Source organism: Canis lupus, chromosome 8 (genome assembly GCF_003254725.2).
Source record: "Canis lupus dingo isolate Sandy chromosome 8, ASM325472v2, whole genome shotgun sequence".
NCBI lineage: Eukaryota > Metazoa > Chordata > Mammalia > Carnivora > Canidae > Canis > Canis lupus.
In genome coordinates, this window is record NC_064250.1 from 34,598,696 (window position 1) to 34,626,483 (window position 27,788).

General features: G+C 39.6%; 1 protein-coding gene across 6 annotated transcripts in view; it reads left to right on the forward strand.

Moving 5' to 3' along the window:
* Nucleotides 1-27,788, forward strand: part of DAAM1 (dishevelled associated activator of morphogenesis 1) — a 167,058-nt gene that overhangs the window by 33,335 nt on the left and 105,935 nt on the right. Inside the window, exon 1 of one of the 6 annotated variants that reach the window (XM_035719671.2) lies at nt 16,404-16,539. The exons of 4 other annotated variants lie outside the window; for them this stretch is intronic. The gene's annotated coding sequence lies outside the window, so the exon portion shown is untranslated. Of the gene's footprint in view, nt 1-16,403; nt 16,540-20,087; nt 27,420-27,788 lie in introns of those variants that run through there. One more of the 6 variants, XM_035719672.2, reaches the window with a different exon arrangement.

Consider the following 27,788-nt stretch of genomic DNA (forward strand, 5'->3'; position numbering starts at 1 on the left):
TGCCTACTTCCTTGGTGTGTTGTTCTGAGCTGACTTGGTTTGTACCCCTGAGAGATCATATAGAAGCCACCAAGTAGCACCGAAGGCACTACTTCTTTGTTTTTTTTTTTTCTTTTAGCTGGTGCATCAGAATTATTTTGATTGTAAGCAAGAGAAAGTAAACCAAAAAAGGAAAAAAGTTGCCTGAGGAATGTGAGATACCCTTGTACCTATAAGAAAGCTGGAGAGCACCAGTACCTCTAAAGATTTAGAATTCTGAGGAGAAAGTCTACTTTGCCTATCCTAGGTCTGTGTTCAGCATTGGCACACTTTTGGTAGGGTTGGAAGAGTAGGGAGTATGACCTCAAGAATGCAAGGAATAGAGGTAAGTGATTCCCTATAAAATCTGTATGCTAGACATGCAAAAACAACATTATATTTCAGCAGGATTCTCAGTTCTCTGAAACTGGCTGGCAACTTAACATGTTTTTTGTCCATGTATCTGCCAGTATGGGTTCAACTCTCCTTTTACTAACAAGAAAAATAGAAGCTGAGAAAGATTAAAGAAGGAAGGATCATCATTAGATTGGGAGGCAATTGTCCTGAAAATACAATACAAGGGCCCTTTCCCTGGAATCTAGGAATGGCCCATGGTACTCAGTAACAATAGCATCCCTATATCATTTTAAGGGGCACCATGTGTCTACATTGGATGATGCTACCTAGCTCCACTAATGGAAAGTACAGTGTGAATGGTACCCTAGAATTACACAAAGTCATGGTCTTCAGTCATCTTTCTGACAGATTCTTTTCTCACTTTTGTATTTTAATAAAGGTGTTCAGCATGGTTTCTGTAGAATTTCCAGTGAAACAACTAACTGAGTTGACTCTTGAGTCAAACTTTTCATTTCTCCATAGTTTAATTAATATATGGTATACCTTTAAAATAATACTCTTATGTTCTAATTTTAGCTTCTAATTCTTTATACAGACTATTGCAAATACAGTGGTACTTTAGAAAGTGAACCACCATACAGAAATGGGTTTACATATGAGCAGGAAAGGTATGGTGTACCTTTCATTTCTTTCCTTCTGTCCCACACTCCAGAAAATGTGCTTTCAGCAAAAGAGGGGGAATTCTCTGGCTCTCCATTATAGATCACCTATGTAGGTCACCTGGTTTTCTTATGTTGTTCAACTGAGACAACTGGCTGTGAGATTGTGAGATCTACATTTGTGTGAAGGTCCTGAAGGACCTGTTTGGGATGGCCAGGTATCAGAGATGTGATTTGCAAGTTTAATTTGTCACAACTTTGAACATCCCTCTAAGTGTTCATCCTATGCTGCATAAAGTATGCAAAAAAAAAAAAAAAAAAAGAGAGGGTTCATATGTGGGCTTGGATTTTTGGGACAGGTTATTTATAAAAACTTACTTTGTAGATTACCAGGCATCTCAGACCAGATCTGGTGCTCCTGAGTGTGATTAGGGAAAATTGTTCACACTCTAAGTTCTTCCATTAAAACTGAACTCTTCTTGAGAGCAGGGATGGGCTCTGTTGTTTGTCCTACCATCGCTCCTGGGCACCCATATGCACACTGAGGACTATTAAATGGGCTGTACTCATTGCTCCAAAGGGAGGCTGTCACAGTAGGACTTGGTGACTTCTTATACCCAGTCATTACCACCAAGCTCTATCTTTGCTACTGATAGTCGAGATATGACTATTGTTCCCACATGACCGAAAGGACACACTCTTACGCCTTATCTCTGCTTTTATATAGTGAAATGGGATCCTTTGATATTCCATTTCTTTCATTTTTGTACTACCATTGTAGTTCTATAATTTTAAATGTGGAAAAAAGAAATAAGGCTGTCTTTTTCTACCTGCCATTGGGGAAAAGATTGACCTCAGCTGGAGGTAGCATGGAGCATAGAATCTGATTAATAGTAGATACCCCTTACATATATTTTGAAGAAGTACTGTAATTACATATGTCAACCTATAAGTTGTGGGGGTTTTTTTACACCACTTTTTAAAAAAAATTTTTTTGAGAGGGGCACCACCCTAGGCAGTGATACTGAAATCTTTTAAACTTGTGGCATGATAGCAAAATGTAACCACAGTGTCAACATTCTGTCATATTCTATTCATCTTTCTTTATGCAAAAAAAAAAAAAATAGTTACAGTGGTTCTCATGGACACAGTTTCAAGGATCTAATGTTTCCCATAATATAAGTTAGATACTAAGATGTTTTGCCTAGAGATGGTATCAGCTTCTCATAGAATTTAGAAATTACATTCTTGCCCATTATTTTCCTTTGTGTTTGCCTGCCCCCACAGAGAAAACTAAAGGAAGGAGATTTTTTTACTATTAGTGGAATATGGTTTAGAGCATCACTTGATAATATCTGGAAATTCACTTAATGCAAACTGTTTTGTCTTCCCACACATTTCAAATGAATACTAACAGGAAAATACCTCTGTAGAAGCAGAAGAGTTATTTTTAGATTGTGCTCCTATATTTGGGCTTCTTTACTCAGATTTTTTTCTCCCTAGGGCCAGGGTCATATTTATGTGTACTGTGCTTGATGGTTTTTCCTTACTATTGTCTTTACTCAAGAACCACCTGGAGGCCAACATACTCCATACACGTCATTTTGTAAGCAGAATAAATCCCGTTTTCCTTGCCTGCCTTTTCCCTCTACCCTTCCCCTAAGTGTTGTAGATCAAAAGGTTACTTTGTTTCAGACTTACCTCTGATTTTAAGCAATTTATTTCTCCTCATTACAAGTGGCAGTCTATTGGTGGAATGAATACTCTCTGTTTTTCTCCTCTCAATTCTAAAACACCTTAATTTTTAATTGATTTTTTTAAAGTTATATTACATTTAGAAAATGTTAGAGAAGTCATCTAATAAGATTTTTTAAAATTAATATTAGATTATGAATATCATATCTGTGATGAGCAGTAAGTATTGAAACTAAGAAGCACTTATTGGACTGATTTGAAAAACTCCTCACAGGATGTTTCTTTAATTTATGCCATTTTGCCCAACCTGACCTGTCAGCAGTGGTTACTGATTTAGCATGCTAACTAATGACACTCTTGGTGTTCATTGAGCAGAGGGTGCTTTTTGTAGTTTGTTTTCCGTTACATTTGGAGGAGGAGGGCAGCCAGGGCACAGATGCTCCCACCCCCGGCAATGCTGAGAATGAGCCCCCAGAGAAAGAGGGGCTGTCCCCACCCCGAAGGACACCCGCACCTCCAAAACCCAGCAGCCCAACCCCCGGGGAGGGGCCCAGTGGACGCTAGAGGCAGTGAGCACCCCGGGACGGACGCCGAGCCGGAGCTGTGCTGACTCCAGAACTAGCCCCGGTACAGATTAAGGTCGAGGAAGACTTTGGCTTCGAAGCAGATGAGGCCCTGGAATCCAGTTGGGTTTCTCGGGGGCCAGACAGACTACTGCCCTACCCCACCCTAGCCAGTCCCCACTTTGACTGACCCTCCCCACCCCCAATAAACTCACCACAGACTCGCAAAAAAAAAAAAAAAATGTATCATTTAGCTTTTGATTTTTGATGAGTTATAGATCTGATTTTTGTGAGTTTGATTTTTCGAAATTCACTTTACATAGCTCTTAAAGGAAATTAAAACCAAGAATAAAAAACATACAAATAAGATTAAAAGGAAGACCCACATTTACTTATGACTTATCCTGGCTTTTTATATATTCATTCTGCTCTCAATTTGAAGTAAATAGAAAGATTTCACTTTTTTTACTTTGTAACAGGTGTCAACAGTATAGTGATAGATTCTAGAAACTTGGTAAGAGTAAGTAAGTTTGTATAAAACCTGCTAGATTGGGATCCCTGGGTGGCGCTGCGGTTTAGCGCCTGCCTTTGGCCCAGGGCGCGATCCTGGAGACCCGGGATCGAATCCCACGTCGGGCTCCCGGTGCATGGAGCCTGCTTCTCCCTCTGCCTGTGTCTCTGCGCCTCTCTCTCTCTCTCTCTGTGTGTGACTATCATAAATAAAAAAAAAAAAAAAAAAAAAAAAAAAAAAAAAACCTGCTAGATTAAACTTCTTGGTTGAAATTCAAAGGAAGGAGGCTTAACTGCACCTTTTCGGTCAGCTTCTGTTTTTAGAAAATTCTCAGAGACCCTTCAGCAAAGCCATGTCTCTGGATGGTGGTTTTCATCATGGTGGCCATTTATTTTCCTTCCTATAAATAGTTCACTAAGTTTCTCCCCCACCCATTTTAATAGTAGAATGTGTGAGATAATGGAACAGCAACGGGGTAAATTTAGTGCTATCAGTTTACTGGTATAATAAACCTTAGTGGATTTAGAACTTTAAGTCCGATCATTAATTCTCTTTCCTTTGCAAATGGAATTTCAGCTGAGATGTATATGAGGCAAACCACATGACAAATCCATTATTTCTCTGTGGAAGAGCAGGTATCTGGGTGGGCCTCTTTCCACTTCCTTACAAATAGGTCCCCAATGGGGCCGTAGTGGAACTAGACTTAGGTAACCTTTGTCAGCTGGAAGTCTGACGGGGTAGTTTGGTGACTAGTGTAACTGGAAGCAAACATTGCAGCTCAGCAAGCAGGGTGGTGGTGACATGGAGATTGAGAGGACTTTTTTCTTTTCTTTTCTTTTTTAATTTTTATTTACTTGAGATAGAGACCGAGAGAGAGCAAGAGCATGAGCAGGGGCAGAGGGAGAAGCAGACTCCTCGAGGAGCAGGAAGCTAGACTTGGAACTCATATGACCTGAGCTGAAGGCAGATGCTTAACTGACTAAGCCACCCAGGTGCCCGGGACTTTTTTTTCAAATACCCAGGGAGGTAGTAGTGTTCCACGGGGTAACACGGAGCCTCCTCCTGGGCATGGATTTCTTTCTATCCAGGCAAATATACACTTAAAAAACAAAATAAATATTAAATTGACCAGAGAACTTCCAAGTCATCTGAATTTAAGAAGTATTATTCTATGGCATGTGGGACTCCTTCCATCATCCTGTTGACAGAATTAAAAGTTTTCTCTCTTGAACAGCTGTATGCTTGCTGTCAGCATGTCTTTTGCTGCATATAATGATGTAGAGGTTAAGACAGATCAAATTCAAATGTTTCTAGCAGGTAGGTAATGTAACTGAGCATGGGAAGGAAAGCAGTCATTCATTTTGCTTATTAAAGTGCAAGAATATTCATTTCCATTTTTCTCCTATTTTTCTTTGGACATGTGGCTCACTGTCTTCTATTTCCCACTTTAGTTGGAAATGCAAGCCTGGGAATTATTTTAGCTTCCTCCTAATTCTTCCATGAGAGAGAGAAAGAAAAAAAAAAACAAAAACAATAATGATGAAAAAATGGTAGCTGACTCCTAGCCTTGGTGTTGGAGAAAGAGTAGGCAGTACTGGGACCATGGCAAATTGTGTATCAGATTGTCGTTGCTTGGGAATGAAAGTTCTGTGTTAATAGGATGTCTAACTATTTGGCAATTAATAAAACTACATTTTAAAACATTATTTTTTAAGGAGACTGTTTGGTCTAGTGGTTAAGAGTTTGGCTCTGGAACCAGACAGCCAGAGTTCAAATCTCAGTTGCACCATTTATCAGCTATGTGACCTTGGGTAATATATTTAATCTTTGAATCTCAGAGCCTCACTGTAAAACAGTGCCAATAATAAAAACCACACCATAGGACTTGATGAGATAGTCCATTAGAAGAACTCAGTGTCTGGCAAATAGTATGTGCTTAACAAACATTAGCTGCTACCATAGTATTAGCCAACACTGAGTAGGACTAAGAAAGCATGTTGATGGACGACCAGTATGCATCTTCTGTGCATATAGACTTTGGAACTGGCCAGCTTTTGATCTAGGTGTTGCCATTTACTATCTGAATATTTTTGGGCAAATTATATAACTCCTTTGGGCATTTGTTTCTAATCAATTGTAAGTATGGCAAAATAGGACCCTCTTCTGGGTTTAATGAGGATTCAGTGAGGTAAAGCATGTGAAGTAATTGGTGCATTTGATAAGTATCATTTATTGAGCACCTAGTATAGTGTCCACCAGCCTGAAGGTTACTACTATTTTATGCCTGCTTTACAGGGGAGGAAACTTACTCTCTTGGGATGTTGTGTGCTACCTTTTCTCTGGCTTTGCTGTGCTTGAAGTTTCATCCTTCAGTATATTTTTCAACACTGCTCTTCTGTAGTAGTTCAAGTGTGCTTCTAAACATCCATATCATACCTGTCATCACACAGTGTTTGCTGATGAGCGGGCCTTGTTCTGCAGATCTGTGCCTTGTCATGTCTTAGTGGAGGCTAGTTGGTTGTCATACCTCCAGAACATCTCATAACCACTCATTCTTCCTGCATTTAGTTGTTCACTGAGAGTCATGGTTTTATCAGAGCACCTCTGTCTTGGCCTTTCTTCTGAATGCCCTTGACTTCTTTTATTTTTTGATCTAAAAATGGAAAGTTGTCTTTTCAGATTCATAAATCCCCCCAAAAAAATTGAGGAAGAAAGGGCATTAACAGAGGAGATTGCTTTGGTGGTTATTCGGCAACATGTTGAAATCTCTGCAGTGAAATAGTCCTCCATTTACTTTGGAGATGGCAAACCAAGCCGTATCTTTCCAGGGTTTCAAGGAATATTACATTTTGTGTAAATTAGCCAACTGCTTTGAAAGGTTTCTGATGGGACATGCACACAGATGGTACTCAGAGGTGGTGAGGAGACAGACCTCATTTCATTGAATGAATAGCCTAGGAGACTTAGGAAAATAGGCTTAATTATGCTTAATAACGGGAATTTCTCTTTCTTAAAAAAAAATCCCATTTGAAATGGTCACTTTATGTCTTTCCAATGAGAAGAGCAGTCAGTCTTTTTTGGGAGGCAGGGTATGCAGGGAGAGGGGGGTAATTACTTCCTTAGCAGAAACTGTCTGTAACAAAGTGTTCATTCTTGATCTATTAGGCATTTGAGCTTCAGGTAATTTTCAGCAGATCAAAAGGAAGAAGTTGTGCCAAAAAGAAGTTGCCAAAGCAATTCTTATGCTATGATTAGTTGTTTTTTGTTTTTGTTTGTTTTTTAAATCTAGTAGTGTTTTTTAATAGCTAAGGAGCTGAAGACAGACATTTACTAGAATCATGATTTTGCTTATTATTCATCACACATGGTCTGGCCCTTATTACCTCTTGGCCTTATTACCTTATGCTGCTTTCTCTTGTCCAGTGCTTCAGGTACATTAGTTGCCCCTTTGTTTCTTGAGCAGGCCTAGCATTTCTTCCCCTTGAGCCTTTGCTATTCCCTCTGCCTGAAACGATCTTTAGATTTTTGTATGTCTGGCATCTCATCATTCAAATGTCAATTCCAGTGGCATCTCCTGAGCTGTCATCCTCATGACTTTGCATCTCCTGAAGAATTACCACGCCTTCAGAATCCTTGACTACTCTCTCCAAATATCCTATTTTATATATGTGGAATTAAAATAGTCATGTTTGTCCGTCTCCCCTCACTAGGATATGACCTTCTTGAAGACAGGGGCCTCATTTTTCCAGTACATTAATGGGTCTCTAGATCCTAGAACAGTTTCCAAAGATTAATTGATATATGCTTATTAAATGAATGAATGAATTTATTTTTAATATAAGTAAAAATGTTTTTGAAAAAAAAACCCAACTCTTATTTTGTGTACTTACTATGGACCAGAGGTCAGCAGACTTTTCTTCTTTCTTTCTTTATTTTTTTTTTTATGATAGTCACACAGAGAGAGAGAGAGAGGCAGAGACACAGGCAGAGGGAGAAGCAGGCTCCATGCACTGGGAGCCCGACGTGGGATTCGATCCCGGGTCTCCAGGATCGCGCCCTGGGTCAAAGGCAGGCGCCAAACCGCTGCGCCACCCAGGGATCCCTCAGCAGACTTTTCTATGAGGTGCTACACAGTAAATGTTTTAGGTTTGGGGGGCCAAAATATCTCTGTGGCAACTATTCAGAAAGCAGGTATAGGCAGTCTGTAAACCTAGGTTTGGTTATGATCCAGTAAAAATTTATTTATAAAAACTATTGGTGTGGGGTGGGGTGCTGTATTTGGGTTTTAGGCTGTAGTTTGCCCACCTTTTATGTAGAGTCCATCCATTTTAACCTATACATCCTGGAATATGTGTGAAAGAGTGAGGTTTAAAGAGTAGCTGTCTTAATTGGAGAGTCTGTACATTCATTTGGTTTACAACTAGGAGAATATGAACATCTGTTCTTGGGGATCCCTGGGTGGCTCAGTGGTTTGGCACCTGCCTTCGGCCCAGGGCGTGATCCTGGAGTCCCAGGATCGAGTCCCACATTGGGTTCCCTGCATGGAGCCTGCTTCTCCCTCTGCCTGTGTCTCTGCCTCTCTCTCTCTCTCTCTCTCTCTCTGTGTGTGACTATGATAAATAAATAAAAAAAATTAAAAAAAAAAACCAAAAACAAAAAAGCACATCTGTTCTTGTTCTTCTAGAAGAGAACATATAGTAAAACTTATTGTAGCATGACAACAACATTCCAAAAGAGATATCCCATAGAGGGTGAAATACGTATTTAACAGTGTTGTAACAGAAAAAATGAGTACTGACCTAGCGTTGCAGTGGAAATACCAGGAGAATTACTTAAGAGAGTTGAAAATTAAAAATGTTTATTTTGACCACTCCTGGTCATCCTAGGCTAATAGATGGTTAAGTTTAGCCCTACTGCAGCAAATTTAGGAAATGGAATGATCTGAAATTGTGGAGCACTTTATGTACTTTTCTTCTGAAAGAAGAATAAGTCAAGGATAACTGTATGCTATTGGGCATACTTGTGAAAACTTGAATTTATAAAATGTTTTTGTATGAGGATCAATACAGGCTGTTGTCTCTAGTAAGACACTACCCCCACATGCCTGAACTTTCTAATACCTAAGGAAACTCTTGGTCCTGGATCTTTTCCCCTTCTTCCCACCCTACTGCCCAGAGCAGCAACCAGCTGGTTGACAAGAAGTCATTTTGAACTAACTCTTTATGTTATTTGAAGGATTACAGATTCACAGATGAGAGCTGCATAGTTTGCTTCTGGAACTGGGTTTCTACTTTTCTTTTGTGACTGAGTTAAAGAAAATTCAGTGAATGTTGACTTATTCTACTAACAGAATCTTGATAGAAATCCAAACAGTGCTTAAAACAGCATGTTAATAATAACTGGAAAACATTTGTATAGGATTTTTGTTGTAGTTTTTTACTTACCAATCGTTTTAAATTGTGGTAAAAAAAAAAAAAACAAACGTGGGATTTTGAGATTAATTTGCTAGGTCAGACTTCTCAGTTATTAAGAATCCGTTTAAAATCACTCCTTAGTCTTAATTAAATTTCTGTGTCTTCAAATTAGTGTATAAGCTTGAGGAAGTCATTTAATTTCCCATAGCTTGGGTATCTATAAAATGAAGATGATCTCTCAAGTCTCTTATACTTTGTAATGATTTTTAGTTGAGCAAATGTATGAGCTCCAGTTTTACTGGAAATGGGAAAATTAGTGAAGCCCATATATCCTTTTCATGGTATTAGCATGCTTTTAGGTGATATATTCATAACTTGTTTCTCCTTCAGAACTATATGTTTTGGTAAGGATATTTTGTGAGGATATAATTGACAATCTTAAAGAGTAAGATATTTGTTCTTTACATTGCAGTCTTTCCATCAATGGGTCCAAAGGCTATTTAGAGAGATATGGCGTAGGCACCAGTGATTTATTTTCTTAACATGATGGCTCAGGTCCTAGAAAGATGAGTGATGACTGTCTTGGATGTTTTTCATCAGGTTGGTTTGTTTGTTGAGTTGTCTTTATGACCTCATGAATAAGAGGAAACTCAAGGGAGTCCAAAAGCACCATTGTCCTCAGTTAGATGGTTGTCATAGACCCACATGGAACCTGAAGTTTCTCAGGATGTGTCTTTACAGGGAGCAGGCAACTGGCTTTTGTAGTCTTTTCCTTAGACTCCACTAAGATATAACACTTTTCTAAAGGCCTATTCATATTTCATCTTTTTCAAAAAATTTCTGAGGTCATCCTAATTAGAAGTGCCCTTTATGTCCTCTGAGTACTTAATACCTCTTTTGTGCATTTGTATCTATTGCTCTGTATTTTGCTGTGTTCATGAGTTTCTTCTCTGTTAGATTTTAAGTTCCTTAATGACTGGAACTAAGGGTGATTTCTCTAGTTTCTCACTTGGTAGAGATAGTTTTGGAAATAGTTTCTCTTTCCTCTGTGTTCTCATAGTGCATCAACAAGTCAGCCTCTCTTATCTGTTTGATTTCTGAAAGGCAGAGAGTATGGCTTGTTCAATTTTATATTCCTTAATCCTTCATATACAACCCCTGACAAATAGCCACTTAATTAATGTTTAGATGAATGGAAGAGTCGCTAAAGCTGTAGTTGACCCAATATAACACTGGACTATCTACATTTGTATGATTTTTGCCACTATAGACACCTCCTGGAAGTACAATGTATTACCCTCTAAAACATTACATGTATTGATGACACATAATAATAAACTATTTGAAATCTAATTTTAGTGTTTCTTTCATCAGAGGCTTTCAACAGAAGAGCCCAAGGCTACTCTGTTAGATAAATCTAGGATAGTCAGGCTGGCAGTTCAGAATATTAGAAGAAGAATGGGCTAAATTCAAGTCCCTACTCTGCTGCTTAGGAGTGCTTTGACCTTGTGGAGGTCACTTTAGTGCTCAATAGTAGTTTATCTTGTGTAAAGTAGAGGTGAAAACAGTATCTGGTTGCGTGTGCTTCTCTTCCTCTGAAGGTTGTTGGGAAAATCAAATGGCACCATGCATACACAAGTACTTAGAAAACTAAATTACCTTACTAGGGAATATACTATTACATGTTATGAAATAGGGTGACACCCTATGGTTTTAACATTTACATTTTTCTTGTGGTTATATAAAATAAATAATCCAATTTATAATTAGGACAGTTGTCTATTACTCAAATAGGGGCCTCAGTTCCACTGGTTACACCCAAGTCCTGCAAAAAAGGATAGTAATGCCCAGTTAAATATACATAATTTATCTATTGCTATGCAATATCCCTTCTTTCTTGCCTCCCCCAACTTTTAACACCTTTACCTGTGATACGTTCTTTTGCAAGGCCTAATGGTAGAATTTTTAGGTTCTTGATACTTTCCTTAAATTGTGCCTTGTTTGTGCCCCCCTCCTCCCCCAACCCTTGTTAGATTCCTTTCCTTGCCACACAGTCTGTCTCTCACAAACTCAACTGCTGGGGACAAAGTTAGAGATGAATGACTAAAATTTTGGATTGTGGCCTGTCTTTGAAAAAGCGAGGTGGAATGGTTATTTCTGAATGCTTCCTGCTTAGGCGTGCTGATGACGTTTACATTCTATATTCTAACTTTGTCTTTTCAGCACCATACACACTAAAACTTATTATTTCCAAGCCTCAAAGAATAAGTCCCCCATAGGCTTATTTAAAATTCCTGGAAAGTTAGTCTGGCAAAATTTGTTTCCAAAAATAGGAATCATTTGAGAAAAGAGGTGTTACATTATTCATATTGATTTGTGAGCAGCAAAGTCTTTAGAGCCTCCTCTGAAATGAGACATTTATGTTTGGAATTATAGCTTGATTGTCAGCTTGATTATTAGGTTGATTCTTAGAAAATAATGCTGGAGCTTGAAAGACACGGTTTCAGGGGGTAGTTAGTTGGTAGGAAGAGAATGGGCTTTGGAATGAGACAGGCAGAGTTTAAATCCTTGCGGACACCTCCTAGTTCTATGGATTTTCTTGGTAGCTTTCTTTATTGTAAACTTTGACATCTGCTTCCTAGCATGATAATAAAAATTAGCTAAAATGTTGCATATTGATGTTCCACGTGGTCTCTGATACTTGAGAGACACTCAAGTAATAGTTTCCATCTCATTTAGTCAAATGGAGCATGAATCAGGGTTTTTTGTTTATTTATTTGTTTGTTTTGCATTGTTGAGGGACAAAACCCACTTAAATTGGCCTAAGGGAAGAAAAATTCATTGAAATATGCTTTGGGAAGTTGCAGGGATATCTGACTTGAGGCTTAGTTGGATCTAGTAGTTAAACAATGTCATTAAAACCTCATCTCCCCATTCCTCTTGTCCCATTTCTCAGTTCTGCTTTTGTCTATGCTGGCTTCATTTTTGGGCAGTTTCCAACACATGGTGGAAAAGGCAACTGTTGTAAATTCCAGGTATTTATGATCCTTGTATCTCATGATTCCAAGAAAAAGAAAGCAACCCTCTCATCTACAGCATCGATGCACATAAAAGCCTCTGGTTTTCTTTACTTTGGGTGCCCATCTCTCGATCAGTCACTGCCCAGGGGACAGAGTGCCTTGATTGGCCAAGCCATTGCCATGTGCCCACCTCTATTGATAGAGAGGTTGACCACCTTTCTAGAATCACATGGAAGAGGAGTGAGGTAATTCCCATAGGTATGTGAGTAGACAAATTGGTAAGAAATGTGTCCATTAGAGATAGCAGTCACAGGTCCCAAGACAGATAATAGCATACTCTCACATTTTACTTTGTGTGTGTGCACATGCTTGTGCCAGTATGGTTTAAGGACTCCTTTGGTGCATTTTGGTTGTGTGTTAAAGTTTTTGGGCTGAGGCCCATGGTAAACTACAGGGAATCTGGGAATTGCCTGAAATGATACACAGCATTTTATATGTATGTACAGAAAAATATTTTTCCTCAAGTTCATGTTGTGTGACATGTTCTCTCCAATAAAGTTAATAGAGGCTCTTTATAAGATTCTGCAAAATCTTTGGCTCATCTTCTTCAACATGTTGGGAAAACTTTAGAAAAGTTGCTTTCACAATTATTTTTGGAAAATTAGCTATAGATTCATTCTCTTAGGGTTCTACCACTTCCTATTTCCTCCAGTGGAAACTCTATCTTGAATGGTGTTTATCAAAAAAGAAGATCCTAGTTTTTGAGACTTCGCTAAAATTAACTATTTTGTAAGATTTGAACCAGTTAATTTTGTGGAAGCTTTTGTGTTTATAATTGATAGATTATCAATTGTGGTTCATACTGGTATAAACAACCAGTCAAAGAAGCTAGCTGTTTACAAAGTTCTTTTTTCTTAGGCATAAAGAACTTCAAGAGTGTACTATCATTTTTTCTCCTTAATTGTAGAATTGTAGACAGGAGAGAGAATTCTGTTTGATTGGAGCCAATTCAAACATTGTAACCAAAAGGAAGAGCCTCCCAGCTTACTCTAATTATATTAGCTTCTCAAAATCAAAACGGTGGTTTACCAGTGATAGGTGGAAACAAGAGGGCTATTGCACTCCGTCCCATTTTTAGAGAGAGAAATCAGGTGACCTTGGTTCTTGTTTTGGGAATTATGTATAGACTTTTATAGTGATCCTGGATATAGAGCTTATTTCTTATGGGTTTCTTAAATCACAGACTTCCCTTCCTCAAGATTAATTTTTTCCTATACAGGGATTTGGTGCTATGCGGATTAAATTGCTGAGATAAAGGCAGGAATGATATGCTTCTAAAATGGGTCCTCTGGTTCACTTCATCAGATGTTAGAACTGGAAGGGATCTTTGAAGATTCTTACTTAACCTCTGTCAGGATAAACTGAGTCTCCAACAGGCTAAGTAATTAGGGTCCCAGGGCTACTTGAGGAACAGAGCTGGAATTAAGGTCTAGGGATCCCTTCACACTAGTAATTTTTTCCAGCTATCCCATATTTTTCTCAGGCAAAATTTTGACAAATTATCCTCAAAGCATTGTCTTCCTTATGGGGGAACTCAAAATGTGGACTCTGAGGACAAGGACCAAATTGGTCTTTTTCATCATCATATACCCTATAGTTTCATTAATTAGCAGCCCCAATAATGATAGTAGTTGTAATGGAAGAAATAGTAATAATAATCATGTCTATAAGAACTTACTCTGGCAAGGCATTATTCTTTATACTTTACATATATTTACTTATTTAATCTAAACAACAACCACATGTGCAGAGTACTATTATTACTTTAATTTTATGGATAAGGAAACTGAGTTCCAGACATACAAGGCACTTGGTAAGAATTTGCTCAGTCCTTAGAATTTACAAAGCACCTTACTAGTCACTATGTAGTGTAGTGACATTTCAAGGCAGGGCATTACTTGGAGGAAATAGTGGCCCAGAGGGCTCTAAGAGACTGAAGTTAGAGGGATAGTTAGTGGTAGAGCTAAAACCTACTTTGACCTTTACCTTCTGACCTTGTTATGGTCTTCACTAGATTTCTACAGAAGCACATCCTGAAGGTCAGTGGCAGCATCTGGTTTTATATTTACTCACAGGTTGGCCATTTCCAGCATTCTTCATTGCTTTATATAGATCCAAATTTCTATCTGGTATCAATTTCTTTCTGCCTAAAGGACTCCCTTGAAAGAGTGTTGGCCTTGGTTCTGGCACACAGTCGAGTTATTTGTGATCAGTGAGACACTTTTGAGGCTGCTTTTAAACCCTTTCTATTTTTTTTTTTAAAGATTTTATTTATTTATTCATGAGAGACACAGAGAGAGAGGGCAGAGACACAGGCAGAGGGAGAAGCAGGCTCCACGCAGGGAGCTCGACGTGGGACTCGATCCCGGGTCTCCAGGATCAGGCCCTGGGCTGAAGGTAGCACTAAACCACTGAGCCACCCGGGCTGCCCTTTTAAGCCCTTTCTAGAGCAGCCTGTGTCTAGGACCCTTTTGGGACACTTCCTGATGTTTTATGTAAACCAGCTCTTTCTACTCAGTTGGTGGGAATGCCAGTTATTCTCAGCCCTGTGCGAACCTTAGGTCCTTGTGCAGAGCAGTACTTGCCCACGATTTGAGAGGACCTCTTTATAGATTTCCAGAGTTGCTGCCTCATTCTCCCTGAACGTTTATCTCTGACTCCTCAGCTTAGCAAGGCCTCTGAGCTTGGCTTGGCTTGACTGGGGTTTCCTCTTCCTGCACTATTGCCTAGTAAGTTGGAGTGATAGTAGAGCTCATTTCACTTGTAATTTCCTTCCCTCAGGGATCATTGTCCTGCATTGCCTTTGTCTAGTAATTAGTACAGTTGTTTCATGTATTTTGTCTACTTTTCTGGTTATTTATAGGGGGAGGGCAATTTTAAAAAAATATTTATTTATTTATTTATTTATTTATTTATTTATTTATTTATTTATTTATTTATTTTTTTATTTATGATAGTCACACAGAGAGAGAGAGAGGCAGAGACATAGGCAGAGGGAGAAGCAGGCTCCAGGCACCGGGAGCCCGATGTGGGATTCGATCCTGGGTCTCCAGGATCGCGCCCTGGGCCAAAGGCAGGCGCCAAACCGCTGCACCACCCAGGGATCCCATGGGAGGGCAATTTTTGTAGCAGTTAATCCTTCATGGATGGAAATGGAAGGCTGGTGTCTTGTTTGAGGTTCTAAACCTTAGCAGGGTACTATATGTCCCTTGTTTGTTTGTTTTTAAAGATTTATATATTTATTTATGAGAGAGAGAGAGAGAGAGAGAGAGAGAGAGAGAGAGAGAGGGGCAGAGACACAGGAGGAGGGAGAAGCAGGCTCCATGCAGGGAGCCCAACGTGGGACTTGATCCCAGGACTCCAGGATCGCGCCCTGGGCCAAAGGCAGGCGCCAAACCACTAAGCCACCCAGGGATCCCCTGTCCCTTGTTTGTTAAGGGCCCTTTACTTCATTTTACTTCCTCTCCTAAGCTATATTCAAGGGAACATGGAAGTTACTGGCAAACTGAATTATTATTTGAAGCAAGTAGAATCTACTCTTCCCCATCAAAGATGAGGTAGAAATTGACTACTCCCCTTATTCACTGCTCACAGAGCCAGAGTCTGGAACCTTGAAATGGCTTAAGAAGCCATGGGCTCCTGTGCCTGTGAACTAGTTGTGCTAGGGCAAGATCCACATCTGTTTCGTTCATCCTTGTATCCCAAAACTAAACAGGAGAGTGGGCACACACTGGGTCCAAGAATGAATGAATGAATGAATGAATGAATGAATGAATAAAATGTGTAAATTATCACACAGAATTATGAACTTGGGATTTGTGTGTATATATGTGGGGAGGGGAGTGATTCTTGACTGCCTATAAATTGTATCTATGAGGAAAAACCAGTTTGACACCTGCATGGGTATATGCATGCTTGTATATGTGTGTGCACGTGTGTGTGTGTGTGTATTTGTAGGTTGATTACAACCTACAAATCTCTGGGCATCTCTGTCCTGGTTGCTTTTCCAGTCTGAGTAGGTACAGTTGTTAACTAGCTTGTTTTTCCACAAAGAGACTGGCTTTTACCTTTACGTGCCACTACCCAGTGAGGTGGTGCTGTTTATAAGAGGAGTTACCACAGAGGAGCCAATAGCCAGGTTAGTGAGAACATTTGCCACAGCTGATGAATAGGAGGGAGACCTACCTAAGATGGATTGTCCTGGATGATTATTTTCGTGGAATGGAAAGTGGTGTATGTAAGGTAAATGATGATTTGGGGAGGGGAAAAAAAGGAGACATGGGACACAGCAGAAAGGTGGTGGTATATATGTAGAAATCATGAATAAATAAAAATTAAGCAATTTTATCATCATCTTCATGTAGATTGAATGTTCACTTAAGATGCATAGCCTAAATTTTTGATGCTACTTTGAGGTCTCTTCTAGTGTTATACAATCTCTTATTTTGACATTAATTTTCTTGTCCTTTAAAAAACAAGTTACCAGTGTTTACCCTCATCTTTTGTGATCAGCTGTTATGCTTCCATTTGGGGTCCCTTTTAATTTATACTCCCCATGACTGTGTTTGCTTGCTTATTTAAGATTGGGTCAGAAGCTATGAATGTAAGAGGATACACTGTACTATTATTTCAGTAGCTTTAGAATTTGGGCTTTAGGAAGCAAGACTTTAAGATTTTCAAGCAAATTCATTCCTTCTAGATCAAACTTCCTAATAAATACCTAACAAAAAAATCTATCATTAGACATTTCTGGTCTTTTATGTAATGCTCCTGAGGCTGCCACCTAGAGAGTGGATTACCTGAAGATAAAGAATAGCAATATTTACTTCTGTAGCAAAGAATCCCATGGATTTAAGGGGATTCTGAACTGTACCATTTTGGTGAAAATGAGCAGCTCTTTATTTGTTGCTATAGTGATGAGTTAGAATCGCATGGATATATGCAGTATTGTCTTTAGGAAATTGTTTGGCAGCTGCTTCTCCTTTTCTCTCTCCACCTCCTTTTATAAATTATAAGTGTAAAGGAAAAAAAGTCATTGTTCATTATTGGTGTTTTACAGTTGAACAGATTGTTTTCATTTTGAGAACTAACAATTGTAGGGGTGGGTGTGGTGAAGTGGAAAAGTGCAGAAGTTAAAGCAACTTAGGTCAGAGTGTAGAAATTCATTGACAGTGGACTGTGTTCTCGGGGAGACACTTAAGGATTCACTGCTTATCTCTTTTATTAATTGAGATACCAAATGGATGTAAAGCACATTAAAAGTGGCTGGCATATTGAAGAGGGCTGATAAATGAAAGTCATTAAAAAAATTTTTTTTAAATTAAGTAAACTAACCCCAACGACACTGAGATCAAGTTGTATGCTCTACTAACTGAGACATCCAGGCTCCCCAGAAAGTCACTTAATTTTTATAAGGACTTATGACTTTCTAAACTTTTGGAAACAGCTTGATAATCAAGACAAAAAAAAAAAAAAAAAGTAATCCAAGCCCATGTTTTTTTTTTTTTTTTTTTTTTTTTTTAATTAGAAGAAACTAAGATGAAAACAAGTTTCCTTCCTTTTCCAATGTCTATTCTCTTCTCTAGGAGGAGCAACTTAATGGGTTTTTGTAGCTATTATTTTATCACAGGCTAGGCAATTTCTTTGCATGTTTACATAAGTATATTCTTTTTACATTTATGATATACCATGTTGATTCCACAACTTGGACTTCTAATTTAATATACTTTAGATCTCTTAATGATAAAAAGGTGTCCTGTGGATTTTGTTGTTGTTTTTAAAGATTTTTGAGAGAGAGAGTGAGAGCGAGAGCGCGCATGAGCTTGTGCATGAGTGGAGGGAGGGGCAGAGGGAGAAGGAGAGGTAGTGAGAGAATCTCAAGCAGATTCCCTGCTGAGCACGGAGCCTGATGCAGGGCTCAATCTCACAACCCTGAGATCATGACCTGAGCTGATATCAAGAGTTGGTCCCTCAGTCAGCTGAGCCACCCAGGCACCCATCCCATTTTTTTAAATGGCTGTATAGTATTTCATTATACAGAGATACCCTACATCATTTAACCAGTCTTCTATCGAAAGCTTCTTGATGACTTTAGCCACTTGATCACTCTTGGCTGTTTAACAATATTTTTCAGAATATGAAGTCCACATATTATCCTCAGTCCAGCTACTCCACGTTTTGTACATGAAGCAAAGTAACAATTTTTTTTAAAGGTTTTATTTATTTATTGAAAAAGAGAGAGCATGAGGAGGGAGAGGGGCAGTGGGAGAAGCAGGCCTCCTGCTAAGCAAGGAGACCAACATGGGCTTGATCCCAGGACTCTGGGATCATGACCTGAGTAGAAGGCAGACCCTTAACCAACGGAGCCACCCAGGTACCTCCAAAGTAACTATTTAAAACAGCTTTTCTTGTTATGGCACTTAGAACAAATTTTGCAAGAGAGATGGTCTCTTCTGTGTCTAGTCTTCTTGAGTTATGCAATAGAGCAATTACTATTCTCACCTAATTATATAGAAAATTACAGAGTAGGGTGGAGTAGGCACACTGGCTAGTATCAGCTTCCTTCACACTTCCCCCTTGATGACTGTGGAACAGCCTTTTTTTTTTTTTTTTTTTTTTTGGCCTGGTTTGAATCAAGAGTGTAGTAATCCTTGTGTAGTAATTAAAATTCAGTAAAGATCTTTCTTCGCCATTTGTTTGGCTCATACAGTTTCAGAATTGTTTGTTAAGCTATGTGAATAGCTTCCCAAGGATGTTTGTCACATGGAGAGACATCACAAATGAGAATACAGTGTTCATTGTAGCTGCTGGTTATTTCTATTTTGGTGGATTGTTAGCTTTGTTTATGAAAAGAGATGATATATGTTCACTAGTTCACTCACTCAGCATATGTGTTCTCTTGGCTGTGGCAACACCTGCTAGCTCTCACAACTTTCCCCATCCCATCTTTATCCTCAAGGTTTATGCATTGCATTTATCATGTATAAGTTAGACAGTTTTGAAGTTCCTGTTAAAAGGAAAGCACTTTTTCTGAGAGCGTATGCCTTGACTTTATACTTCCTTAAGACTCTATCTCTGTATGACTTCTTAACTTTCAGATATGGCACCATTGTCTCGTTCTTCCGAGGTCGTATGGAATTTCTGGAAGTGACTTGGAACTCACTTGCCAAAGGAGCTTATTAATTCAATAGGTATCAAATCGAGTTCCTTCCATCTTTGATATTTTCCCAAAGTTTGATGGGCATACCATGTTGACTGATACTGGACCATTTGTTCAGACCTGGTTGTCATTTTCCTGTGAGCTGTGTGTACTTATTTTCTATTATCTTGTGATGATCTCAGAAAAATCCATTTTACTTTTCCCTTTTCCAGTGTATGCTTCAAATTCATTGCTTCCAAAATAATGGTAACTTTGTTTCGCAGGGACTGATACCAGTATACTGGTAATCATTTTGCAGTTCTCAGAATCATAGATTTCCTTTCCAGCTGTTTGTAATGAATATTTATTGATATTTGAAGGAGTCAGATTTCAGTTACATAAACTTTGGAAGGTGTAGCCAGGAAATAATTAGAGTCTTATCTTGTAGGACTATTGTCAGCACTCAGACCTCAATTTCATAAAATTCCTTGATAAAATCTTGGTCTAGGAAAGACCATCTCTTGCCTCTTATGAATTCACATAATCACCATGTTTTCATTTGGTTCTATAAGCACTGTAGTGACGTTTTAATGATTAATAAAGAGGACCCTAGGGGTACGTGGTGTCTCAGTCAGTTAAGCATCAAACTTTGTTTTGTTTTTTTTTTTTTTTAATTTTTTTAAATTATTTATTTATGATAGTCACAGAGAGAGGAGGGGGGGGCAGACAGAGAAGCAGACTCCATGCACCGGGAGCCCGACGTGGGATTCAATCCCGGGTCTCCAGGATTGCACCCTGGGCCAAAGGCAGGCACTAAACCGCTGCGCCACCCAGGGATCCCTAAGCATCAAACTTTGGCTCAGGTCATGATCTTGGGGTCTTGGGATCAAGCCCTGTGTCTGGCTACCTGCTCAGCAGGGAATCTGCTACTCTCTGTCCCCTTCCTCCAGCTCATGCTTGCTCTCTCTTTCTTTCAGTGTAGAATAGCTTTGAAATGCACCATTTTGGTGGATCTGCAAATCAATATAATATTGACAATGAAGCTGTATGCATTTTTGGGCATGGGTTTCAAGTATGCACAAAGTAAGCTGTAATTTTAAATAAAGACTAATGAGTTATTCAGGTGTATACTTAGAGTTTTAATGAGGTTATTGGGAAGGCTTGCAAACTTTCTAGTTTTAGTCGAATACTGTATGATGTACTTAAGAGTTCATTATCCATGCAAAACTACAGGTTACAAAAATTTAGATGCACATGGAAATAACAGCCACCATTTATTGAGCATCTTCCATGTGTCAAGCATTTGTTTTGTTTTGTGTGTGTGTGTGTGTGTGTGTGTGTGTGTGTGTGTGTCAAGCATTTGGCTACTAAATTCTTCAGTAACTTACAGTTTATACTTCCAGTTCTGGAAGGCTTTCTGTGCATTCACATATATAGGTGTATGTGTGTGTATTGTTACAAATACAGTTTTGCTTTAGTTTTAACATAAATGGTGATAAATATGTTTTCCTGTGCAACTTGACTTCTCCTTTTTTCCTGTTTTTAATATGTTATCTCTTTCCCATGTCAGTATTCATGGACCTAGGACATTCTTTGAACCTGGGCATAGGATTCTGTAGCACTGGTTCTCAAACTTATCTGCACATTAGAGTCATCTGTGGAGTTTGGACAAATACTTATGCCTAGGCCCCCTGTACCAGAATATCTGATGTAATTGGTATGGAGTAAAATAAAGCCTGGGAATTGGCATATGAGAACCAGTGGGTTTGTTTGTTTGTTGGGTTAGGGGGAAGGACAGAGGGAGAGGGAGAGAAAGAATCTTAAGCATGCTGCACAGCCAGCATGGAGCCCCATGTGGAACTCGATCTCACAACCCTGAGATCATGACATGAGCTGAAATCAAGAGTTGGACGCTTATCCTATTGAGCCACCCAGGCACCCCAAGAAGCAGTGTTTTTTTTTTTTTTAATTTATTTATTCATGATAGTCACACGGAGAGAGAGAGAGAGGCAGAGACACAGGCAGAGGGAGAAGCAGGCTCCAAGCACCAGGAGCCCGATGTGGGATTCGATCCCGAGTCTCCAGGATCACGCCCTGGGCCAAAGGCAGGCGCCAAACCGCTGCGACACCCAGGGATCCCCAGAAGCAGTGTTTTTATACTGCAGGCATACCAACATTTACTAAAACATTCACTTGTTGAAGGGTCACTTAGATGATTCTCTATTACAAATGATGAATGGGTTTTCTGATACAGTGTTGTAGTGAATATCCTTGTTAGTATATCTCTGTGCTTGTGTGTGAGTATATCTATAGGTTAATTCCTGTATATGGAATCCAGGAATTCTTAGATGTGGATCAGAGGGTCAGTACATCAAAAACAACAATAGATATTGCTATTTTGTATTCCATTGAGGTGATACAATTGATTTTCCTATCCACGGCTTATTAGATTGCCCATTGTGGAACTGAGTTCCCCCATCCCAGCCTCCATCATGAAAAAGTTTGTTCTGATTTCAGAGGGTTGTATATCTAAGATTTCAGAGGGTTGTATATCTAACTAAGTGCCTTTGAAGGTTCCCAACATGAAGAGAGATTGGGGAAATCCCATGTCAAAGCTTTACTTCTCTTGGTCTTTTTAGTGCTGTGTGTTTTGGAAGTTGGTTTTACAGGCCGACATAACAAAGTAATGCCTTCACTTCCATCATTAGAGGGTATGTGCGTCTTTCGAGAAGGGTTGGGACAGCTTGCATGGAAGAGCAGTACCTATGAGAGCCATACAAAATCTCAAACAGGTGAGGGCCAGAATGCCTCTTTACTGCCTTATTTCTATACCTGAACTTGCATCCAATTGAAGCTTTTACCATCATCTTTTCATGAGCCTCTCTTGAAGATTTATTATGTAAAATTTGTAAGTAGGATTTTTATGAAGGGTAGGGTGGTACTTTCTAAGGGAGTTGCAGTTTTCATAATATGACTCCAGCGTCTGTCCTTACTGTTTCTCGGTGGCTTCTCCTTGTCTGTCATGGGCAGGACTCAGTAACAGCCCAAGCCCAAAATGAACGCCTCTGAGTAGCAGATGTAGAGAGACTCAGGATCCTAGTAAACAACTCACCACACTGATTTTAAACCCAGGAATCACCATGGCCTTAGCTTTCTATAAACATTTTTTTACATTTGTAATGGCAGATGGTGGCTGTGTCCACACATGTTCCGAATGACGTTTCTGAAGCAAAAGTGTGAAAGCTTGTGGCCCTGGGTGCTTTACAGTAGGGTGTCTAATGTGGTGACCAATTCACAATGACTCCCCTAAATAGAAAGATGCCTTCAGATGTACAAAGTAGAATAATAAGTAGGTGAGGTTAGTGCCTGCATAAAATGTGAAGGAGAATCAGGTCAGTATTGCCAGTGTCAGCGTTGTTGCAGTGACTAAGTCAGGTGTGCTATGTGGTATTCTTGTGTAAGTGGTTGGATTGAAATCCTTAATCTGTCGAATGCCTCAAAATATACAGGAAAGCAAAGACTTTTTTGAGTGCCTTTTCTCACGTTGCCCCTAAAACTCTCTGAGAATTTCCCACAATTTGCAGATAAGCTGACTAACCTGCAGAGTCCTTGATTTAGTGATGACAACTGCCCTGTAGAGATGAAACCAGCCTCATTCCAGGAATTTGTTCTGCTGATACACACAGGAATGTCCGAGAAAGGAATCTGGTTAACACATTGCCACCAAACAGTAGTTAACAAATATAAATCCTCCTCCCAACTTTTTTTTTTTTTTTTTTCCTCCCAACTTTTTAATGTAGTTCTTAGTTCCCTTTGTAATGTCCACTCAAAATCCATCAGACATTTATAGAGGACTTTTGGATGTTGAAGTCTTTCCTACAGTTCCTCCAGGAAAGAAGTGGGTGAGCTGCTATTTGAACCCGGGTCAGGTTTCCACGGCTGCCTGTGTCATGTTGTCTGTTCATTAGTTTTTCCCTAAGTGAAAAGCACAGACATTTTCCATGAGAAAGATGGGGGTTTCTTAATAGTTACCAGAGAATGAGGCTAAGTTTAACCAAGAACTTTTGTTCTACATGGTGTTTCATTTTCTCTTGTTGCAATTATATTAATCTTGGCATAAAAGTAGTCAGAAGAACATGAACAGAGGAGGGTAATTAGTGAGTTTTAAGTTTTTTTACAGTAAACATGAACATATAAAAACGCTCTAGGCAAGCTTTTATTTCTTTATTTTTAGTTCAGAGAACTGTAGTTTCCCTAGGATGCCAGTGGACCTTATTCTCTGTAAAGGCCTGTGTACAAGTAAAAATTATATCTACTTGGCAATGAGATACCTTGATGATAAAACGTAGTTATGGTATTTGAGAGGGAATAAGATTGATAGCATCTGGTTTGGGAGCTGTGAGGGTTCATAACAGTGCTCACTTTTCCAAGGGTCCTTGTGGGGAGAGGAACTTAATATTACTATGAGGGTGGCATTGTGAGTCCTGGGCCCAGAGTACCTCTGGTTTATTTTCTCTAATTCATATTCAGCTTTACTTGAAGATCTGGAAAACATGGTTGTTAAAACTAAGTGTATACCTATTGAACCTCTTCTTTCTTAGAATTTGCCAGAATTATTTCACTTGTGAGAAGATTCCAACAAATGAGTTATAATCTACTTGTTTTTAGGCAAGAGTTTATAACATCACTTAGATTTTTTGTGTAGATAGCACCAAAGCCTTAGCTATTTGTTTGGTAAGGTCTGAAATCTGACGTACGTGAAGTGTGCTCATGGTGGCAGGGAGGCGTTTTTTAAGAGGCACAATGACGTTTGCCTATAGAAGTGAAGACTCTGACTTCAGGGGCCACTTCCATGGGGTCAGCAGAGGTCCAGAACGCATATGGTACAGGCAGTTGTTGGTGCCTTGCAATGTATAAGTACTCTCCTCTGGTGACTGTGATGTCTCCTCCTGTTCTTCCTGAAAGAACTGCTAGGTGATTCAGGAAAGTTGCTTGTTTTACCTGTCTGTGAAAGAGCAAAACTTAGCTTCTTGGAAGAGTGAGAGCTTTGATGTGACACAACTGGCCAGTGAGTTGTAGCTTCCTATGTTTGTATAATCCTTCCTTTAAATTTGTCTTTGTACAATCGAAGTGGATCCTTTAGAGGCACTGAAGATAGAAACCTAAAGGTGGAAAACAGTTTGCATTTCTTTTCGGCTTCGTGTAAATTTGTTTATTGACCTAACTCACAGACTAGCAACAGGTTGGCAGTCCCAAGGGCACAGGCTGTCTGGCAAGGCTGTGCTTTCTTTGGTGGGGAGCTCCAATGACACTTTTGGTTTGGCCCTTCTCCCAGAGGATCAAGACGAGATGTCCTGGCTTCCAGACTGGTTTCTGTCACGTGAACAACACAAGCTTGCTAACTCGTGAACCGGGTTGTATTGGCTTTAGGGATTTATGTCCTCAACTCATGGTTAAAGTATTGAGTCATGACAGTACAGTCATTGCCAGCTTTTTAGGGTGAAACCTGGAGGTCCATCTCTCCTTTGCTCTTTACATGAAGGGGGGGGCGATGTTTTCTGGCAGGAGTCTGACTTGGGCTTGTAAGGATGACTTAATTATGTGCTGGTTGAGGCTTGGTCTGGCTTGAGGGTGTGCATGGACTTCACTTGGGTTCCTTCATCCCTTATCTGGGGAGGAAGTGGGGAAGGAATGGGACAAGTTCTGGCTTCTACTTTGTGCACATCCCCTGCCTACACCAACGTGGAGTGGACACAGAGGAGGGAGAGTGCTTTGCATTCACTATCCTGGTTAAGGCAGTGGAGCAGAGAGTGCTTTCAGCGTACCAGTGGCTTTTTTGAATGTTTGGGTTTTGGTGTTCTCATCAGTGGTGGGATACTTGTATTGTCTTCCTCTTTCCTCAGGAAAGCCAGTGGCTGAGGGGATTGACTGCAGGGTGTATTTCCAAAAGCCACTTCCAGAAGTGTTCTGTTAGAACATCCTTCTGGCACCGAGTGTGTGGAAAGGGCTGGCCCTCCACTGGACACACTTACTGAGAAACGCCCTTTCCGTTTCCTGGTGGAGAAGATATTGAAACTTGCAAGGAAAACACATCCCCTTTCAAACACTTCTACAACCTTTAGACTGTATCCCATGATTTTTTTAAAGCTCCAAATAGTATTTGGCATCTGGTGTGCTTGGGAAATGAAACCAGACATGAGGAATGTGAGAGGGGAGAGAGATGGCCAAGGAAAGAAGCAAAGCGGTTTTTTTCTTTTCACATTCTTCTTGATAAGAGAATTTGGGTTAATGTTATCATGTTGAAAACAAAAGTACATATCAGGGCCTTTTGGAAAATTGCAAAATGTGGGGCAAATTGCAGCTCTGAAAACAAGAGGTATGGCAATTAAAGCAGAGGGTTCCCCAACCATTCTCTTTAAAGTTAATCTTAGGACATACTTTTTTGTTTGTTTGTTTGTTTGTTTGTTTTTTGCTTTTCCTTCCTTTCATGTCTGTGACATTGTTTGAGAAATTCCAGAGATCATTTACAATGAAGAAATGATGACAGTATTTTAATATTGCAATTAAAATTGGAGAATTAAATGTGAAATACTGTCTTGATTAAAAAAATAGAAGTGGATTATGGTGTCTACGGTCCCCCTACCACATGTGGCCAGTGCATACAGAAGCTCTCAACTGTCTGACCAAGGTGGTGACTGGCAGGAACTCCCAGTCTCTCCTTTCTCCCTTCTTCAGGATCTAAGTTATTTCCCTGTAACCACTTTGGTTGGAGGAGAACCTTGGTGACTTAGCCAGTGAGAGTATCCCTTAGTGTGGAGAGCCATCATTATCAATGTGTAGCAAAAGTCCCTGATAAAGCAATTAGAAAGATGTATGCGTCTTTTTCTGTCAACGTGACTTTCAAGTTTACCCCATACATTAGGCACCAATATTGTGTTGCTTGGTGGAAAACAAACCTTACATATCACATATGTGTTGGCATTATCAAAGAAAACTGTTAAGGAAGGTTTTCTTGGAGACTGTAAGTTCTCCAATGTTTTATATCATCGTTATCATCATCATCATCTATATTCCCGAAAATTTGGCCCTCATTTTTTGACTGTTAGCACATTGCAAGTCTTGTTTGTTTTGTTAAAGAGCAGTACAAATGACTCTGACTTCAAGCAGGCCACAGATGGATTAAATTTCTTATTCTTTGCTAAGCAAAATGCACCTGCTCCAGAATCTTAAGTAGCTTTTTAATTGCTTCCTTGTGCATGGCATAGCAATAGTCATCTGTAATGTTATAGATGGATTGCATTTTGGATGTCCCAGAGGTGACTTCTTCCCCTCTGCAATGGTGCCAGCAGCTGAGATTAGAAGATGTGTTCTGGTTGAGGGCCCAGCTGTCATGGTGGAATTAGTTCTTTCCCTCAGGCTGATCTGATTAAAAAAGGGGCCAAGATGTGGAAGCATAGGCCCCAGGTTTCAGTAACTGCATTCCCTCTTCGTTGGATAGAGTTAGCAACTTAGCTGCTCCCTAAATTTCTCAACTAGGCTGTGATCACCCTGAATCTGTGAATTTTCATTGTCTGTGTCTCTAGCACCTAATGCTGTGTCTGGCTTATTGAAGTTCAGCTATGATAGCTGAGGAAGTAAATACTTTCTTGGGGTAAAGTGTTTATTGAATGTAAGGAATGGGGAAAAGATTCTATCAGCGGGTCTCTTTCCCATGGAGCTTACTTTTGAGGGTGGGTGGAAAAACCAAGCACCAGCTAGTTCAGCTAGAAAGAAGCTCCTCGCCTGAGGGAAGCTGCAGGATGAAGTCTGTTTGTGAAGCTACTGTCAGCATCTGAAAGCTTGAGAAGTGGCTAAGGAGCACTTGGTGATGTGATTGACTTTAAATGTCTTGGCATTTGTGAAAAACAGATCTGCTGGCAACTGTGAGAAGAACACCCAGTCACACAACCCTAAAGTTCAGAGACAAGACCATCTGTTCACTTAGGTATTTGTTTTTGCATTTAACAAACATTTATTGTGAATATACCATGTGCCAGAGAGTGAATGAAACTTAGTCTTCTGTCTCATAGTCTAGTGGAGGAAACACGTGAATTTAAAAAAAAAAAAAAAAAAAAAAAAAAATCCCAGACAACCCAAAAACACTCAACCATGTATATGGTGCTTGAGCTGTGGAAAGAAATGTTGACCATCTCTGGGAAACTAAAGGCCCATTAGGATAGTAATATTTGAGTGGGTCTTGAATGGTGAGTGGAAGATAGGTACAGAAGAAAAAGAGCCTCCTAGGCCGAGGGAACTGTGAATGTATGGGCTCAGAAGTGTGATTCCTGTCAGTGTTGGATACTATGTGCACATG